General features: G+C 26.4%; 2 protein-coding genes across 2 annotated transcripts in view; one reads left to right on the top strand and one right to left on the bottom strand.

Moving 5' to 3' along the window:
- Positions 1–2,919, bottom strand: part of LOC124498408 (uncharacterized) — a 38,703-nt gene extending 35,784 nt beyond the window's left edge. Inside the window, 1 exon segment of the mRNA XM_075729603.1 lies at positions 508–2,919. The gene's annotated coding sequence lies outside the window, so the exon portion shown is untranslated.
- A 157-nt stretch (positions 2,920–3,076) lies between these two features.
- Positions 3,077–17,086, top strand: part of LOC124498143 (putative glutamate receptor) — a 61,170-nt gene continuing 47,160 nt past the window's right edge. Inside the window, exons 1-2 of the mRNA XM_075729606.1 lie at positions 3,077–3,398; positions 3,461–4,582. The gene's annotated coding sequence lies outside the window, so the exon portion shown is untranslated. The remainder of the gene's footprint in view (positions 3,399–3,460; positions 4,583–17,086) is intronic.

Genomic DNA, 17,086 nt, shown 5'->3' with positions numbered 1-17,086 from the left:
TCTATTTCTGTTTGTTTTGTTTTTTGGATTGATAAGAACAAAGAATCGCAAATTCAAAGTAAAATTGAATGAATGAATGACAAATGAATTTGAAGAGAAGAAAAAAAATTTCATGTTCATCCCACAATTCAGTTTAATTCACCTTCGTCATCGTTATATATTCGAATCGAATTCCAGTTCATCATTGAAATGTACCGATAGAGAGATAGAGAGAGAGAGAAAAAAAAAAGCAAAATACGAAAATAATTCATTCGTTAATTAATTCATCATCATCATCATTGTATAATGTGCGTGCGTGCTTGTTCGAGTGTATTAATAGAATTATCAAAAAAAAACACACTGAAAAACACAGCAAAACATTGCATTTTGCACAAAAAAGTAATGAAAAATTTTCTTTTTCAACAATCTAAAATCAGAAAAAAAAACAAAAACGATAAAAACGACAAAATCGGAAAAATGATAACAAACGATTGACAAACAAACAAACAAACGACAAAAAAAACTTACATTCAATTGACGTAGTTGATTTGATGTGTGTGATGGTGAAAAATCTATTTCGTCTTTCTCTTTAAACGAGAAACAAACTAAGAATTCAAATTCAATTTGATGACAGAAAAAAAAATGATTTACACACACACAAAAAAACACCTGTGCTGCAACAAACACACACACAAACGAATGGATGGATGGATAAAAAAAAATTAATTGGATTTAATCAATGAAATAATGATGTTGATAAGATAATCAAATAACCGATTGATCATGTTGTTGCAAAACAACGCTACAGATTATCATCGATTGTCAAATGTCGATGTGATAATTGGATTTACAAGAATTTTTATTTTTCCTGTTGTTTTTCGCTATGTTATCATTGATGTTGTTGATGATTAAATCTGACACACAAACACAATAAACAAACAAACAAACAAACAACACGTGTGTGTGTGTGTGCGTATGTGAATAATTCCAATTCCAACGATTTCAATGACAAAAAAAACAGCGAAAAAAAATTTTTTTTTTTTTTTTTTTTGATTCAATTTGATTGGACAATTCAAAATCCAATTGCTATAAAAAAAATTGGATTGATTTTGTTGTTGTTGTTGTTGAATAAATTATTGAATTAATCAAATCAAATCAAATCGATTCGAATCAAATTGAATCGATGACGTTTTTTTTTCATTTGTTGTTATTATATTAATCACAATCAATCAATCAATCAACATCGATATTTTCAAGAGAAACAAAATCCCATTATTATTACCACTACTTAATAATGGCTGGCCATACACCACATATACGTCACAAATGAACGAATGTGAAGGAAATGGAATTTTTTTTTTCACACAAAACACAAGAAATTTTAAAATTTTACAAATGAAAAATGAAATTCAATCACATCAATGATGAATTTATTATTATATATCATCGAAATGAATTTCAACTATTTTCACGTTAAAAACACACACACATGAACATATAAAAATAACACATTCGAAGAAGAAGTAGAAATAGCGACTGTTATAAAATATTTTCATGTCATTTCAGCAGCATTTTCTGTTCATCATTTGAAGTTGCATCTGTGTTTATTATTTCGAAATTTTTTTTTTCTTCTTCTCAATAAAAATTAATAACGACGATGATGATGATGGCAATGGTGATATTTAAAAAAAAAACTCGTATTATATAATCCATGAACCACATACACTAACACATGGACAAGATTGGAATAAATGAAAAAGAACAAGGTTCGTTGTTTTTTTGTTGTTGTTGTTACAAAGATACAATTATTGCGTAATAATCATTTACGATGATGATAAAAAAGACAAAACTTTTCTTTTTTTTTTTTGTTGTTGTTGTTGCCGTTTCAGGATCGTTTTAGCAGGTATTTTTTTTTCTCTCTCTACCAGAATAAATCACCAAAAATGAAGAAATTTTTTTCATCACGTGAATTTGATGAATTTGCTAGTTTTCAGATCATAAATAATGCGTTGTTGTTTGGCTGATGATGATGATGATGATAAAGTTTTTTTTTTTTTGGTTCATTGAATTTGCTGATTCATCATCTGAATGATGATGATGATGAATAACAATATTTTTTTTTTTGATTACAAATTTAATTCAAATTTTGTTGAAATTTAATGAATTTTGAATGGAAATTTGATCTGGAAAACAGATATCTAAGCAATGGCAAAATTTCTTTTTTTTTTCTTTATCAAAACATCACTTGTTGTTGTTGTTGTTGTTGTTGTCGGTGATTGATTTATTGAATTTGATTTATAATGATCGAATCGACAAAAATGTAGCACACACAAAACACATCAAATAGGCACGATAATTATTATTTTTTTTTTTAAGGAAAACTTCAATAAACAGACGGAAACGGAAACTGATTATTATCAATGTTGTTGTAGTAGTAGTCGTTGTTGATTCACTTTGATAAAATTTCATTAATTTTTTTTTTCTTTGATTCTGAATGTTGTGTGTTTGTTGTTGTTGTTCAATGAATTCATTTTACCCGCGCTTTATTCGTTGTTTGGTTTTTTTTTTTTTTTTTTTTTTTGTTTTGTTTTGTTTTGTTGCAACCTTTTGTGTGTTTATCGACACACACACACGTCCGTCGACAACAGCAGACAAATAATTTGTGTGTCCATAACAAAATGTATGTGTGTTTTTGGTTCGATGTTAATATGTGAACCACTACTACTCAATCTTCTTGTTCTGATTTTGAATTTAGCTAGAAGCATACAATATAGTGTGATGTTGATAAAAAAAATAAAAAACAAAAAATTTTTTTTAGAGCGAAAATTAACTTTTCAATTGTTTTCAATGCTACTACGGTAAACATTATTTTTTTTTCTCTCTCTCCACATTCGACAATACCACTATCCATTTGTTATATAGGAGCATTAGAATTAGTTTGTGTTTATACAAACGAAATGAATTCTTTTGTTCTTTCGTGTGGTATGGATGATAGTAGCAGCAGCAGCAGCAATGTGAAACCATTGGTTTGACGAAAGTAGCGCCACCTAGATCAATATTCGAAATTTTTCTTTCTTCTCCGTAAAAGAAGAATCATATGTTTGTTTTGTTTCAATTTTTTTTTTATACATATCCAATTTATGTTTTCAAGAAAGAATAAAAGACGAAAATTTAATCAATTTCAATTTCAAAATCCATCATCTCGAGATAATGATCAGATATTTTTTTTCTGCTTGGAATCAATTTCCGAACGAAACGAAAAATTTATGCGCATATTATGGGAAAAATACCGGAAGTTTTTTTTGTCATTTCGAATCGATTAATATCAACAAACATTTTGAACAGACGTATAGAGACAGAATATATGAAAAATGATGTTGATGAATCATTCATCGATTGATTACAAATTTATCAATCTGGTAATGTGAAATTTTATTTTTTTTTTATAATTTTAAATTTGAATTTCCATCTTTCTTTCCAGTTTGGCACTTTTTTCATCATCATTATAAAATCGAAAACATAACCAATAAAAAACATTTGGTGATAAAGACCTCATTCAACGCAGTTTGATGTCAATGTTATTGTTGTTGTTGTTGTTGTTGTTGGAATTAACAATTTATCTATACTTTCAGTGATGTTTTCATATTACGCAGTTTTTTTTCTGGTTCCCAAATGGGAAATTATCCGCAACAAAACAACAAAATTAAACCGAATAATAATGATGATGATGAAGAGAGAAAAAAAAACTTTTTTTTCGGCCTGGTAATTACCGCTGCTGTCCATAACATCAACATTGGCTGATAATAATGATGATGATGGCCAAATGATGGATTTTTTTTCTGTAGTTGAAAAAAAGAAATTCAAAGAAACTGGACTGAACAAAAAATTACAAGTAAAACGAAAATTCTCAACGAAATTCTCACGTAGATGTCAATGTTGATGACAAACAAAAAAAAAACACGAAAGAATGAGACAAACAAATTTTCTCCATCTTCATTATCATCATCATCATCATCATCATTAAGTTTGAATTAATAATTAAATTCTCAAAAAAAAACAAACAAACAAAAACAACGAAATTCCAACTACAGCAAACATCTGCAACTATTTTCAAAAGGAACATACCCGATAACAATAATTTATCAATTTTTCCCGTCTCCATCATCATCGTAAAAAAAAGAACAATCCATTTCAATCAATCATTGATCAATCGTCGATTGAATTGAATATAAAATAATGATTTTGATTTGAATCAAAATCCAAATGATTGATCGATTGATTGATTCACTCATATTATCCATTCATTCATTCATTCATTTTCTTTATTCAAATTATTTGTTTTTCCATTTCATGTATGCAAAACTGTTTTTCAAGGACAAACGTTTTTTGTTTGTTTGATTTTACCTTTCTCTACTTTACATATTCATCAATTTATTTTTTCTGTGTGTGTTTGTGTGTGTGTGGGTGTGCGTGTTTTTTTTTTTTTTTTTTTTGTTTCAAATAACTAACCCTTTTTCCCTGTGATGCTTCAATCTAATCATCATCATCATCATCATCATTCATGGAGCAAATATAAATCGAAATCAATCATTTTGCCATACACGTGAGTAGAATTTTTCTCTTCATTGTTCCACTTTTATTACATATATATGACTATCTATTTGTGCGTTTAAATAATGTCGTTGTTTACTGTTATCAATCAAACAACAGCAACAACAACAAAATAATCAAATTGAACGATTATAGATTGATAATAGATGTATGTACAGGTGTGTTGCATTTAATGAAACAAACAAACAAATAGACAAACTTTTCATCTTATTATCTAACTCTACATAGAGTTTTTTTTTATTTATTATCATTAAAATTGAATCAAAACAAATCAAATCAGATAAAAAAAACAATGACAACAACAACAACAACAACAACAAAATGATAAAAGTTTCTTTTTTTTTCCACCAATCTCAATATTCATTTTTTTTTCATTGCATTCTTTTCGTATTTGTCAATTTAAATTTTTCACATTCATTTCTTGTTTGTTTGTTTGTTTTCCCATTTCAATTCAATTTCATTCAATTCAATTCAATTTTTTCGTTACATAAAAAAAACAAACGAACGAAATAAAAGAGAAAGAGAAAGAAAAAAAAACAGTGAGAGCAAAGACGAGAAATATTTCCAAATACCAAATTCAATTGAATTTCAAATTTCAATTTTTTTTTACTTCTTCTTCTCACTACTTTTTTTGTTTTGTTTTGCTTCTCAAAAAGCAAAAAAAAAAATTTTACATTCATTTCGAATAAACGAAATAAAATAATGAAAAATAATCATAAGTGCACCATTGCAAAGAAATGTGAACGAGAACGAGAACGAGAGAGAGAGAAACGTTTTTGAAAGTTTTTTTTCCATTCTTTTTTTCGAATACAATCGATCGATCGATGAACACACACACACACAGCATACACACAACTTTAAAGGCAGCCAAACAGCTTTAATAGAAAAAAAAATTGAAAGAGCAAGAAAAATTGAAATAAAAAGTTTCAAAATATATGATGATGATGATGATGATGTGGGAATCCATAATAATAATAATAATAATGATAAAGTAATGAAAAACAAAACAGAAAAAAAATGAGAACAAAAAAAATGAAAAAGAAGAAGAAGAAAAACCTATGCAATTTTGTTCTTTCTCGTTTTTATGCTGCTGCTGTTGCTGAGAATTTAAAATTTTTCCATTCTCTCTCTCTTTATCTTTTGATTTTTTTTTTATTTGGAAAAGCAAAATCAAATTAAATTTTGTTTTTTTTTTTGCAAGTGGTAATATGAGGTTGTAAATATATAGTCAACTATTACTACTACTTTTGGCGAATACAAAGTAGTAGAAATATATATATATTAATGATAAATAACCAACTTTTTTTTTCTCTCTTGTTTTTCTTTATAACCCGATATTATTATATAACCAACAAACGGTGATCATCATCATCATCATCATCATATATCCATTGATGATGATCAAATAATAATGATTTAATATACATTTATTTTGTTGTTGTTGTTGTTGTTGTTGTGAAATCAACAACAACAACAACGCGCTTCACGCTCCGATTAATATTTTTGTTGTCTTTTTTTTTTGGTTTGATTATCATCATCGTTGCTATTATTATTATTATTATTATTATTGCTGCTGCTGTTGTTGTTGTTTTGGTTATATGAAATAACTCGGTCTAAAGTTTTTTTTTTTTTTTTTGGTTTGGTTTATTTTTGTTGTTGTTTGAAAACATACACATTTCATTTCATTTGATAGTGGTAGTTTGGTAATATGATTTCATCATAAAAACAGAAAGAGGGATAGAGAGAGAGAGAGTCATTATTTTGATTTTGATTATCGTTCTTCATCATCATCATCATCATCATCAAAATGGCCGGTCCAATATCATTATATTATGCACATCTAATCTTTTACAAACAACAATATTTACAGGCAATAATGATAATAACGAAATTTTTTTTCAGAGAGAAAAAAAATCCAATGATGAATCAATGAATGAATTGAAACAAGAAACAACGAAACAACAACGACAACAGAAAAAAAAACAATATATTTTCTCTAGTCAACCAAGACAAGATTTTTTTTTCTTTCTTTCTCTCAGTGTTTTTGTTGTTGTTACTTTTTTTGTGTTTATGTGTGTATATATGTATGATTCGTTATCTATTATTCGTTTTCGATTTTCTTTGTTATTTTTTTTTCTACTGAAAAAAATAAATTCTCATTCTCATTCTCTTTTTCGATTTTAGTTTAGTAGTAGCAGTTTGATTTTGATTCGATTCTGAAAAACTGATGACTTTTTTTTTGTTATATTCATTCGTTTTTTTTGCATTTTTGAAATTTGATTCGATTCGAATGTTTTTCGCTATTGTTGTTGTTATTGCTTTTCTCTCTCTGTCTCTCCCTATCAATTTTATTTATATTTTTATATTCATCACATCAAATTCTGCTATCTCATTCAATCTTTCTTTTTCTCTTTTTCGGTTTGTGTGTGTGTATGTGTTTGAATACAAAATAAAATATATCGATAATGATGAAAACTATAGAGAAAAATAATTTACATTCCAAAGAATTTTTTTCATTGTAAAAAATTCAAAAATAGAATTTCAATTTTTTTTTTCTTTTCAGCTGATCATCATCATTGTTGATGATCTAAAATAAAACTATTTTGACTTGATGGCTATTTTTTTTTTGCATGTTGACCATTCTATTATATAATGGATTTGAAAAAAAATGATGATGAAAAATTCATTTTTGATTCCATTATCATCATCATTGTGTTTGCTCAAGTCATTTTGTTTTTGTTTTTGTTGTTGCTGTTGTTGTTGTTGTTGTTGTTGTTTTGATTGTTTCACATCATCATCATCATCATATTTTTTTCTGCAATAAATAATAATGACGATTTTCTTTTTCTTTCTTTTTTTTTCGTTTGAAAACCATAAATTTTTCCTCAGCTCTACAATTTCCATTCAAGTTGTGTACATTTATTTTTTTTTTTAGGTTTTCTCCATCTCTCCCTTGAATACCTACCACACTTTTTTTTATTTTATTCAAACATCATCATCATCGTCTTTATTATTATTATTATTTTGAAGAATGAAAGAAAAAAAATCTGAATGATCTCATAACACAATAATAATAATGATGATGATAATGTTGTTGTTGTTGATGAAAACTCCAGAAAAAAACCTGTTTTCTGTTTTTTTTTCTTCTTCTGCTTTTTCCCGATAATTTTTTTTGTCATTCTTTTTTTTTCTTGGTTGAATGATTATTGTCATATTTGTTGCTGTTGTTGTTGTTATTCTTGGAAATGAAAAACATTTTTTTTTTACTCAATCGATGAATGAATGATGCTAAATGTAGGAAAAATGTAGTCAAATGTTTCAGGATGTTCATGTTGGCATTACGTTAAACAAGAAAAAAAAATTTGTCACCATTTCATTCATTTTTTAAAATTGTTTTTCAGTTGTAAAAGATGCGTGAACTGAAGAAAAAAAAAATGATATTGAAATGGTTGAATTTTGTTTTTGAAAAAAAAATAATAATTTGCTGCCATTGTATGAGTGAGTAAAATTTTTTTTCTCCTCTATTTATCTATTCTCCCTTGATTCAATATAATAAACATTCATTATTTGAAACTGAGGAAAAAAAAGAGACCAAGAGCGAGATATAAAACGAATGATGAATAGATAAAAATCAATAAAAACTAATAATAATAAAATGATATCCGCTTGTCGCTTATTATTATTTCTTTTTCTTTTTCTTTTTTTTTTATTATCATTGTTATTACTGTCCAATTTACCAGAAAGCGAGAGAGAGAGAGAGAAAATAATAGCATCATCATCATCATCAAACATCAAACATCATCATCAGATAGTTCGTTTTTTATATTAGATACATGGATGGATTGTGTGTGTGTGTGTGTGTGTGGATTGTTGTTGTTGTTGAATGGCTATATAGTAGATAGGTAATAGGTATATACATATAAAGCTAGATGGGCAAGATGTGAAATGAAAGAACCAGGCAGCATTCTACAAATTTTATATACAATTGAATGAATGAAATGTAATAAAGAAACGTAGACTAGAGAAGATATCAATCTTTTTTTCAAAGTTTTTTGTTGTTGTTGTTGTTGTTGAGAATTTTGTTGTTTTTTTGTTTTGTTTTGTTTTGTTTCGTTTTTGTTGTTGTCTTATTTTTCTTCATTCTATTCAATATTTTTAGATTGTTTTTTTTCGTCCTTTTTTTTCTTTCTTTCTTTATTGTCATTTTTTTATCATTTCTGAACAAATTTTTTTGTTGTTGTTGTTGATGATGATAAAAAAAAAGTACGAAACATATTGCAACGACAACAACGAATAAGAATAAAATGAAGAAGAAGAAGAAAAAGAATGTGAAAATTACATGTACACAAAGTGATAACAAAACTCTATCAAGACGAATACGACGATAATTGCGGATGTAGATGTTGTGCAATTTACGATTGATTCGCCATAAATGATGCATATAATGATGATGATGATGATTAGAGTGAACACTTGAAAACAATGAAATAAAATTTGATTCTTTAAATATTAAATGATGATAAAGGGTTTAACTTTGTTTAAATTTCTCCCTGTCAAATTTCTCATTTCCATTTCCGGCTTGATGAATATTTGTTTTAAATTTGAATTTTAAATTCTTCTTGTTCTGTTTGTTTTTTTTTTGCATTTCGCTTTTCGTTCTATCACAGCATACAAAAGTTAAACAGGTTTTTTTCCCAATTCACAAATCTCTGTCATCGCCATTGATGATCAATTAAAGTGAATGTATTTTTTTTTCTCTTTATTCATCGATAATATTCAGGGGTACATCATCGACAGTGAATTTTGATTTTTGTCGCATGATATATAATTACAAATTCTTTGGAATTACCCTCGATCAAACGAACAAATGATGATGAATAATTATGATAGAATTTTTTTTTCTCATTGATAACACTGATAAATGTGACAAGATTTCTCTCTCTCTCTCTCTCTCTCTCTCTCTCTCTCTCTCTCTCTCTCTCTGTGTGTGTGTGTGTGAGTTTGTTTCTAAATTTTTTTTCTGCCTAATCAATTAATCAATGGATCTTATGATTATCGATCGAAATTGAATGCATTAATTTTTATATATGATAAAATCCTTTTTTTGCATTGTTGATAAACACAATGGTTTTTCTTCAATTTATAATGAGAGAGAGAGAAAAAAAAACAACCAATATATTTAAAATGATGATGATGATGTAAAAAAGATAATTTGGTTTCTTTTCTTTCTGTCTCTCTCTATTTATGATTCAAAAGCAAAGCTCATTTTTTATTGGCTCCTGTTTGTTATTTACGATCCAGACACACACACACACACACACGCTGTTCATAGATTAATTTCCATTGTAATCGTTTTTTTTATCAAGAAAAAAAAATGTCCATATTAAGAATCAAAATGATGATTATTATAATAATAATGATGATGTTGATTCCGATGTGGATGTTGACGTGTTTTTTTTTTGGTTTTAAGTTTCGTTTTGTTTTGTTTTTTTTCCATGGAATTAATCAGATTCGATAGGAAAATTGATTTTTTTTTCTTTTTGCTATCCACGAAAATGATGAGATAATCCATGATTTGATGTATGTGTGTGTGTGTGTAAGTGTATGAGTGATGGGGGAAGAAATGAAACTTTTTCTCTGTATTTTAATTCCATTTTCGTTGTTGTTGATGATGATGATGATAATCATTTTTAATTAACACATTTTTCATTTTTTTCCAATTATTTTTTCTGTTGTTTTTTTTCACCATTTCAATAATAATAATAAAGGAGTGCCCAACAACGGTAATTGGTATTTTGTTTGTTTTTTTATCTAATAGAAATCACTCGTTTATTTCAAATGATGATAAAGATGTCAAATGTTTTTTTTTCTTTTCATTCGAAATCAAATTGATTATCGTCTTTTGATGATTGTTCTCGTTGTTGTTGTTGTTGTTTGAAACAATTTGATCAATTATTTGAACAATTTTGTCGATAAAAATAGGTAGTCGATCTTGTGTTATCAACAGAAAATTGTTGATAATGTAATTGATAAACGGAAACGGAAATTAAGATAAATCTATAATTGTTGTTGTTGTTGCAAAATGAATGAAATCGATGTATTCATTTTGATAATTGGCTTTTTCTTTGATTTTTTTTTTTTTTTTAGTTCATTAATTGAGAAATGTAATAATAATTTATTTCATTTCATTTCATTTCTAATCGATCAATTATATTATCGATTCCAGAGAAAAAAATTCGATTACTAATTGATGATTGATTGAATTTTTTTTTCTTTTGTGTGAAATCATGATCATGGTAGTGTTGAGAAAATGGAAAATACATCCGGTATAACTGGTTCATTCAAAACATGATGAAAATAAAGTTGTCATTTCCATCAACGATCATCATATTATTATTATGAGCAGATGAAAAATTACACCACGATGATGATGATTTGATTTGTTTTGGTGAGAAAATTTTTCAATTTTTTTTTCACATTCGTTTTCTTGAAACTTCAAATAAAACTAATCCTTTATTGATTATGAATCAAAGAAAAACAATAATCAAATCTTTATTCAAGGTTTTTTTTCAGGCGATTCGATTCAAATTTATTTATGTTATAATCAAAAATGAAACAAAATGGAAAAAAAATTTACATTTTAATTTATTCAGCTGCTTGTGTTTGTGTGTGTGTGTGTGGATTCATTCACTCTCCACCCATTCTCGTAACTTGGAAAAAATCCATTAAAATTCAAAAGAATTACAGAAACAAAACATTCAAAAGATTTAGTTATTTTTAAATTTCAAACACACATATGGATGGTTTGTTTTTTTCTGTATCTTTTCTTTTGTTGATGCTGTAATTCTTGTTGTAATAGTTGAATGAATAAATGAATTGCAAAAAAAAAAAAACAAAAAGAAAGAAAATGACATTCATTATCAAATCAAATCAAAAACCTGATTAATAATAAAAAAACAAATGTTAATGATGAATGATCAAAGGGATTTTCTGATTCATCTGACTTTGCTCTGTGTGTGTGTGTGTGTATGTATGTTTCGAATGAAATAAAGAAAGATGGAAAAAAAGAAACAAAATTTATCAATTTTCATCCATCTTTGTCTGATTATTCATCATCATCATCATCGTTTTGTTTTTTTATTTGTGTGTGTGTGTGTTTCGAAGGATTTTTTCTTCTTCTTCTTTTTCCAAATTTTGTTTCCATTTTTATCTTTTTTTTTTGTTTTTTTTTCTTATTTCGGTATTCATTCATTCTTTTTTTTTTATTATTTTCGTTCATCATCATCATCATCACCGTCGTCGTCGTCGTCATTATATTATCATTATCATTACTGTTATTATTGTCATTATCATTCATTTTATCTATCATTTTCATTTATTTTCATTATTCAAAAAAAAAAAAAAAAAACAAACGAACGAACAAATGCGAATGAAAAAAAAAGAACTTGAGATAACGAAAATTTTTCTCATCATTTTTTCTACTTATAATTTTCATTGTGTGTGTGTGTGTGTGTGTGTTTACAGGAGATTATTATTATTATTATGCGAATGAAACATAAAAACGAAATTATTATTATTCAATCCTATTGTCCTCGGGCTACAATTGATAAAAAATTAGAGATAGAGAGAGAATGTTAAAATGTGAGAAATTCTTTTGAATATGTAGTGTGTGTGTGAACATCTTTTGATCACAATGTGCATATCTAAATCGATCATCAATAAATTTATTTATCAAAATTTTCTTTTTCGGTTAGGTTGGTTAGTTTGTTCGTTCGTTTGTTGTTGTTGTTGTATCATAATATCGGTAATATGAATTTTTAATGGCTTGAAATTCTTGAAAAACTTTTCATCTGATATCATATTTTTTTCCAACATTAGATAATCGTTTTTTTTTGCTTAATCTCCATATTTGATCTTTGAATGTAAGATAAGATTTGTTTTGTTTTTGAAAAAAATTTAAAATTTTACAATCAACTAAAAAATATATGTATGGATTATGTAATCATTATCATCATGGATTGTTTCATCATCATCATCATCATCATAATATATCTAATTAACTCTTTATTTTTATTCATTCATTATAATGGATACTTTTTTAAAAAGAAAAAAATTGAACAATATTGTTGTCTTGATGATGATGGAAAACTGAATATGGAAAAAAACGAGAAAAAAAAAACAAATGAAAATCCTTGACCCATTCAAGCAGAAAATTTTTTTTTTTTTGATATGATCGGTTTCTATTTTGGATATTTTGTTTTGTTTCTTTTTTTTTGTTTTTGTTTCAATAGCAATAAAATTTTTATTGTCTCGAAAATTTGTCTATTTTTATCGTTGTTTGTCATTGTCATTTGTTGTAGCATTTTACTATTACAAATGTTGATGGTGAATTTTTCCAATTTGAATTTGAATTCCAAATTAGAAAAAAAAATGAATTCGTTCTGTTTTGTTTGATTTGAACAACAACAAAAAAAAATACCCAAAAACAGAACCAATTACAATCATTTGTGTGTGCAATCATTAATTTTAATCGTTGGATTTTTTTTCATTTTTATGTGTGTGTGTGTGTAATAATTTTTCATTACATTTATATTTTTTTTTCTTGATTATCATTATAAAATTATGATTAAAATTGAATTGAATGATATGCATCTTTTTTTTCTTATTTCATTTTCTTAATTATAATTATCATTCAAAATGATTGAAATGCCGCTCCACGCGAATATAACGGACGAATAATCAAGAAAAACGAAATAATAGTCTTTTACTGCAAAAAGATAGATCCATACAATATTCCAGCCATTTTTTTTGCCATGGAAAAAACCGAAAAAAACGAACGAACGAAATAAATGTGAAAATAGAGAAAGAAGAAAAACAATGTTTTTGAATCTCATATATGAAAACTAATGGTATTTTTATACTTGAAAAATAGCAAGAGAGCGAGAGAACGATGAACATTTTTTATTTTCAACTCTTGACAATGATTAATTGTTCATATATTGAGTTTTTTTTCATATATATTAATAAATACGAATTATTTGGATTTTTTCTTTCGTTTTTTTTCCATTTTTTCGTTTATTATTATTATTATTAATCATCATCATCATTATTATTATTATTATTGTGATGATTATGATCGAGATGTTGAACATAATAATAATAATCATGATGATGATAATAGATAGGATAGATGTATAGATAGATAGATAGTTGGATAAAATAATCATTCAACCAATCCATTCATTCATTTTCATTTTCTGTATCTTGATTGTGTTGTATTTGGTGTGTATGTTTGTTTGTATCTCTCTCTCTCTCTTATTCTCTTGCTCTGTGTGTGTATGTGTGTATGTGTGTGTGTGTGTGTGTGTAATATAATGAAATTGGCACGATCAAATAAGCAATTTTGAGATTGATTCTCTCTCTTCTTTTTTTTCTATTAGTGGAGAATGTGAAAAACAATCGTCGTAAATTAAATGTGTATATATGATGATGATGATAAAAATGTTACGAGATTTTTTTTTTGTTTTTCTATAGAAAAATTTTTTGTGAATTTTTTTTCTGTTTTTTCAAAAATCCAAAAATAGCTGAAAATTGTTGTTGTTGTTGTTGTTGTTGTTGTTGTTGTTGTTGTTGTTGTTGTTGTTTTTTCTCGTATTGAATTAACACTTATCATCATCATTTTTTATCGTCAATTTTATTATTCGATTTTGTTATCGATCTATTATTATTTTTTTTTTACAGACAGATTTAAGTATACTTATTATAACTAACTAGTTGTGAAATTTTTTTTTTTCACAACATTTCACCTAAAAAAGCATTACCAAAAAAGTTTTCAGAAATGTTTCGAAAATTTTTCCATTGTTGTTCCTGTAAATCGGTATGAGATTCTTTCATTTGTCTGAATCAGATATTTGGGCGAAAAAAAATTCAAAATATTCCATTCATTACACATCTACCATCATCATCATCATCATTGTTTGATGAGGATTTTATTACAAAAAAAATGATACAGCTAGCTCATCATCATCATTATGATTATCATTATTTCTCGAGTGAGAGAGAGAGAGAGAGTAAATTGATTCTAAACATGTTGAAATTAAACATTCACAAGCTCTATATATAGCTCAATTATATTATACTGGAGAAAATAAAATGTATCAAACAAAATAAAAAAATAAAAGAAAAAAAATGTTGTAAATGGCGAGTTTTCTTTTTTTACATACACACTTGCAGCCAGAAAAAAAAACAGAACAAAATAAAACAAAACAAACGTGATCATCATCATTATCATTATCAATTAATTCATTCATTAATTCATTTTTTCATCGTTGTTATCTCATAACAATGATAATGATTATCGTTATTTTAATAATAATGATGATGATGATGATGACGATGATAATGATCATCATTTGATAATCATCAATTCGATATAATAATAATCATTTGATTATTATTGTAGTTATTCGACAATTTGAAATGAAAATTAACATTTTGTTATTGAAATTTCTTCTTCTCTCAAATCATCATCATCATCATCATCATTATTTCGATTGGATGGATAATCTTTTTCTATCTATCTCTGTTTTTTATATATGTACATTTACTGAAATAATGACATTGCACTTTTTTTTTTTACTCGCTCTGTTGAAAATGGTCAACGGATCCATTTTTTTTTTCTTCAGATTTTTTTTTTTTTTTTTTTGGTTTATTATCACCACCAGTGCTTAGGAATAGCCAGAGCCAGAAAACTATTTCGACAATAATAAATTTTTTTTTTCATTCATTCATTCATTCATTTCTTTCCCGTTTATTCTGTTTGCCTAGTTTTTTTTCTCATTTTTTTTATGTATTTCGCGTTGAACCAAAATCATCAATCATTTTTTTTTTTTTTTTTTCCAAGCCGTAAAAGATGTGCATATATAATTCACATTTTTTTTTTATATTTTATTTCGTTTGAATGAATAACGACTATACTGACCACGACGACGACGACGACGACAAAAAGTTTTTTTTCCCGTTTATTTTTTTGTTTGAAAATAAAATGGACAGAAGAAAAACCTAGTTTTTGAGGTTTTTCGTCCATTTTTTTCTTCTTTAGAAAAAAGACCCTCTCTCTCTCTTTATTTCTCAGATTGATTCGGTTATTCACACACACACACACACACACTTTATTCATTCATTCATTTTTTTTTCTCTATATCCTGTATTCTTCTATTAATGATGATAAGCGTGATTAATGGTAATACTTTTTTAAACTTGTCTCATCATCATCATCATCATCATCAATGTCATCATCATCATCATGACGATGAAAAAGATGAATTGTAACAATTTCCAAAATTGAACTCAAAAAAAAAAAATAAAACTAAAAATTAATTTCATTCCATCTCTTTTCGTGTGTGTGTGTGTGTGTGTATGTATTTTTCACATTTCTTTTCATGTGATCTAACTGTTTATGTTGAACACACAATGATGATGATGATGATGATGATGATGGAGAAAAGAAATAAAACAAAACAAAAAAAAAATTCTTCCATAAACAACACACACACACGCAAAAACACATGAGTTTTTTTTTATTATTATTATGTAAAAAAAAACAACGAAAATCCAATGAACAAACAGACTGCAATCGTAAAAATAAAAATAAAAAAAAATAGAGATGTACTTTGTTTGTTTTTCAATTGTAAATAATAGGATTTCAGCCTCTGAGTGTGTGTGTAATAATAATAAATTTCGATATATATCTATTTTCTTTCATTCATTTCGATTTACAACGAAAAAAAAAATAACCAAAAATCAATTGAATCATTCGAAACATTTTATTATTATTATTGTTATTATTCTCATTGGATTTTTTTTCCCTTATTCTCATTATACATTCACACTGTAACGGCTGCTTTATATATTTTTTTTTTTACATTTTTAACAATCAAAAACATAAACTTGGTTTTTAGAGATTTTCGTTTCTCGTTTCGTTTCATTTTATTTTATTCATCAAAATTGGAAAAAAAAATCATTCACAATGTGTGTAGGTTTTTATCTTCTTTTCTTCTTGCTTGGTTATGTAAACAAGCCATTTACATTAACGTTTATTTTTTTTATTTTTGTTCGTTTGTGCTTTAGCTCATTCATTTTAGTTGAATTTGAAAAAATTTCCATTTTCATCATCATCATCATCGTGTTTTGTTTCGTTTCGTTTCGTTTTGTTTGTTTGTTATCGAATTGTGTCGATGATGACAAATAAAAAAAAAATAGTGTTAGTTTTTATAGTTTATTTCATCAAAATTGTTGTTGTTGTCGTCGTCGTTGTTGTTGTTGTTGTTGAATTTTAAATTGAAAAGAAAGAAAATTGATAAATATTGAATTTAAAATGTGTTGGAATAATGATTTGAAATAAAAAAAAAGAATAAAATCCTCTTATTAAAACAATCAGAAAGCGACAAAGAAGAATGGAAAAGAAAAACAAATTTGAATTCCGAATGATTCTCAT

This window comes from Dermatophagoides farinae, chromosome 3, assembly GCF_024713945.1.
Source record: "Dermatophagoides farinae isolate YC_2012a chromosome 3, ASM2471394v1, whole genome shotgun sequence".
Lineage (NCBI taxonomy): Eukaryota > Metazoa > Arthropoda > Arachnida > Sarcoptiformes > Pyroglyphidae > Dermatophagoides > Dermatophagoides farinae.
Note: the sequence above shows the minus strand (reverse complement) of the source record. Positions and strands in the feature narration are given on the sequence as shown.